The sequence below is a fragment of the Macadamia integrifolia genome, chromosome 14 (genome assembly GCF_013358625.1).
Source record: "Macadamia integrifolia cultivar HAES 741 chromosome 14, SCU_Mint_v3, whole genome shotgun sequence".
NCBI classification, from domain to species: domain Eukaryota; kingdom Viridiplantae; phylum Streptophyta; class Magnoliopsida; order Proteales; family Proteaceae; genus Macadamia; species Macadamia integrifolia.
Genome location: NC_056570.1, coordinates 16615595 through 16619633, shown reverse-complemented (window position 1 = coordinate 16619633; position 4039 = coordinate 16615595). Strand labels below are relative to the sequence as shown.

Below are 4039 nucleotides of genomic sequence, written 5' to 3'. Positions count from 1 at the left end.
AAAAAAAAAAAAAAAAAAAAAAACTCTCTAAAATATTCACATGCCTCTCTCACTCCATTTTTGAAACACTCACGGCTCCTTTTTTCCTTTTACCAAAAGAAAAAACTCTCCAAAAAATCTCTTACGCCCCTCTTCCTTATATCTACGGTCCCTTTTTTAAATTCTTTTTTCCCTTCTCTCTCTCTCTCTCTCCCCCCATTTTTAATCAAGTGAGTCTTGGTTGGACTTGCAATTGTGAACTTTATTTTCTCCCTTCTTACCTCCACTCTCCATCCCCCCCCCCCCCCTCTTCCTCAGTTTTTTTCTCATCACTTCTATTCTCTGTCTCTCTCAGGTTTTGGAGAATTATTATGTTAATAATTTTGTTTTCCTTTTTTCTTAATCAAGTTTGACAATTCAAATGAAACGTTGAAGCCTTGATCGATTTTTGAGGTAACAATAGACCCAATTTTTTTATTGTTCAATCTCAATTTTTTTTCTTCTATTGTATGATGTCAAGAGTGACTGAGTGACTGCATAGAATTTAAATGTGATATTGTACTTACATTTTTGCTTGAAGCCCAAAACAGCTTGTGATATTTTGGGTTTTTCATGAAAAATTATATGATTAGGCTCTTTAGGGTTGCAGACTTGGGTATTGTTGTTAAGTGATTTACTTGTATATTTTTCCCTTTCAATTGATGTCAACTGTGTCTAAGTACAAAATTAATAAGAAATTCAATTGTGAATTTTGAGCATGATCTTTTTTCTTAACCAAATTCTATAATTGAATACTCTCTATTTTTTTTTTCTTTCATTTGCTTGTAAACTTATCATTAAAGAAGGCATATATTCTTGCTCATGGGGTCTTTCCTAAAAACATTCTTCCTCTTTAAACAGGGTAGTGGCTACAAGAACTTCTGTGACTCTGAGGCTGGTATTTCTGTAGCTTGTTCCACTACCCTCTTAAAACAGGGTAGTGGATCTTTATAGCTCAAACGGTCAGCATTATTGAATAGAAGAGTATAGACATCTGGTATGTGTGGAGACATCCAGCTCATGCTATAGGCCTTCCCAAAGGTTGCTTTCAGATTATCTATGCCCATGTTTGTTGAACTATGGGAACTACTGTAGTTCAAGTTGTCCAAAGGTTTTTCTCTAGTAGTGTCCTTATTCATAAGCTGTCGAACCCTATTGGAATTAATTAATTTAGACCTATTAGTTTTGTCTTTTGTTATCTACAAATTTATTTTTAAGTGCATTGTTAACAGGTTGAAACCCCTTATGGATTCTCTCATTAGTCCATACCAAAGTGCATTTGTTCCTTCTAGGGCTATTTCTGACAACATCTTTGTATATGGCTTTGAAACTTGATGTTAGCAAGTCTTATGATAGGGTTGGATATGTATTTTTGGAATAAGTCTTTTAAAAATGGGGTTTTACAGCATTTGGGTTTTTGGGTTATAGAGTTTTTGAGACTCTGAAACTTGATAGAGGGCTTAGGATGGGCTGCCCATTTAGCCCTTATTTGTTCATTTTATGTCAAAAATATACTCTCTGGTAAGCTTTTTCATACAGAGCATTTTCACTTAATTTCTAGCATTAAAACTAGTAGAATAGTCAGAGTATTTCTCATCTTTTCTCTACTGATGATTGTTTTTTCTCTTTCAAAGGAGAATGAATGCCAAGAAATTATTAATTCCATTAAATATTATTGCTTAGTTTCTGGTCAAGAGTTGAACTTACAGGAATCTAATATTTGTTTCAATCCTATATATGAACAGTAGATCTGTGACAACTAATCTACTAGGAGTACCTGAAGTGTTTATGCATAGAAAATACATGAGATTGCCTTCTAAATTTGGAAGAACAAAAAAGAATTTTTTATTTTCTTCTTTAGTGGAGAGAGTTCATAATAAAATGTCTGGATGGAAGAATAATTTGTTATATGATATAAGAAAAGAAGTTTTAATCAAAGTTGTAATTTCCAGCATTCCATCTTATGTGATGTTTATTTTTCTCCTCCCAATTTCTGTTTGTCATAACTTAAGTAGGGTTATTCACTGATTTTAGGGGAAAGATGTTGTAGGTAGGGGTGTTTTTTGGGCAAAATGGTCTTCTCTTTGTAAAAGTGAATAAAAGTGAAAGTGAGGGTGGCCTTGGGTTCCGGGACTTTAGAAGTTTTAACATTGCTCTGCTTGCTTGGTATCGTCTGTGGTCCTTCAAAATGAGGAGGCCTTATAGGTTAGAGTTTGCAAAGAAAAATATTATCCTAATTCATCTTATTTCCTTGAAACTCCCTTGAAGTTTTCTAACTCTTGGGCTGGCATAGTTTGCTTAAGGGCCAAGAGTTATTGCTAAAGGGCTTTGTAGAAGGATTGGAAATGGGATTAGTACAAGGATATATTCTGACATCTGGATTCCTTCCTTCATTTGGTGATGGTACACTATTCAATAACTCTTTTTTACAATACAAGCTTCAGCCATTCTTACCATTCCCTTAAATTGTTCTCCCAAACTAGACTCATGTTTTGGAAGGCAGTTCTATCTGGTAACTTCTCAGTAAAGCCAACTTACCCCTTAGAACTTCATTCTCAGCATATAAACTCTACCACAAGTTTTGATTCAAGTTCTGATTCCTGTCCTCTAATATGGAAACATATTTTGAAGATAAAACTTCCTCCAAAATTATAGGTTTTTTTTTTTTTTTTGTGGTGTTTGTTTGGGTTTAAATGTTGTACTAACTCTATTGCTTTTAATAATTGTCTTTATCCATGATGAAAATAGGAACTCTTCGTTGCTGCTAAATCTAAACCAAGTCGAAGCTTCTTTGCTCTTTCAATGAAGGTCGAAGCCCTTAGAGATGGAGTTCTCCTTGTTGGAGCCTTGATCTGTGGAAAATCTAGTGTTGGTCTGACTCTCTTGGTTTACTCTCCTGCCTAAATGACTTTGTTTCAGCTCTAGACCATAGTTATTAAATTCGGATTCGGGAATTTTGGGATGAAGAATTATTCAGATTAATAAGTTTTATTAATTCAACGATTCGGTCAAAATATCGGTCAAAAAAGCGTAGATAATAAAATTCGAGTTCAGATTCAGATTCGGGAATTATTCGTTTACAAAAATAAAAAGCGGACAGAAAATTTAGATGTATTTTTAATATTTGCAATACTTGTTTCATATTATCTATCAATTATCATATGTATGAAACATACAATTGATATAAAAATTAAAAGTTTAAATTTTAAAGATAAAAATATTACATTTAGTCTTTTTTTTTTTCTAAGTTCATTTCCTATTACTCAAATTATTGAATCAGAGAAAGAGATTGAGAGGGGGGACTGAGCACAAATTTAGCTAGACCCATGTCACCCACCATGCATGTTCATCTTAAAGACTAGAGAGAGTAACGACTGTAAGACTTAGTCAAACCAAAATGAGGTGAAAGATTTTATTATTATTATTATTATTTATTTATTTATTTAGGTAGAAGTGTAAGAGATTACCTTAGGAAAGATAAGCTTTATCAATTTTTGTTAAAAAAAGAAGAAAAGTAATATTAGGATAGTAAATGCATAATAATCACACTATTTTCTAAAGGCTTATTGACTAATTCAAGATAAAAAATTTTTTTTTTCACATGGGATAAAATTGGGGTATAATTCGCATAAAATTCGGTTTGGCAGAATTATTCGTGAATTTGAAAATAATCTATAAAATTCAATAATTTTTCAGAATTTTTTATTCGATTCGGATTCGGACCGGATTATTCATAAAATTCGATAAAATTCTATTTAGCCGAATTATTCGCATTTAATTCGGAGAATTTAATAACTAGGCTCCAGACTGGGCAACTAATATCTTTGTTTCTAATATACTTTTCTTATGTAGTAGTTTTAAGTCTGTTTCCTTTTATTTCATATCTTGGTCTTGTAATTTGGAAGCTCATATACGAGCTCAAGGAGCATGTGGTGGATAAATTCACTGGATTTCCTTGTTCAACTTGCTCTGCTTAAGAGCAGGAAAGACTTTTTTAGAGTTTTTCAATAATATCGATTGG

At 32.6% G+C, this 4039-nt stretch overlaps 1 long non-coding RNA gene across 1 annotated transcript; it reads left to right on the top strand.

Moving 5' to 3' along the window:
* Window positions 1-39: 39 nt before the first annotated feature.
* On the top strand, window positions 40-3018 carry LOC122060402. The gene is made up of 3 exons (XR_006134393.1): window positions 40-432; window positions 880-1015; window positions 2767-3018. It is a non-coding gene; the product is annotated as an uncharacterized LOC122060402 (long non-coding RNA).
* Window positions 3019-4039: the final 1021 nt, after the last annotated feature.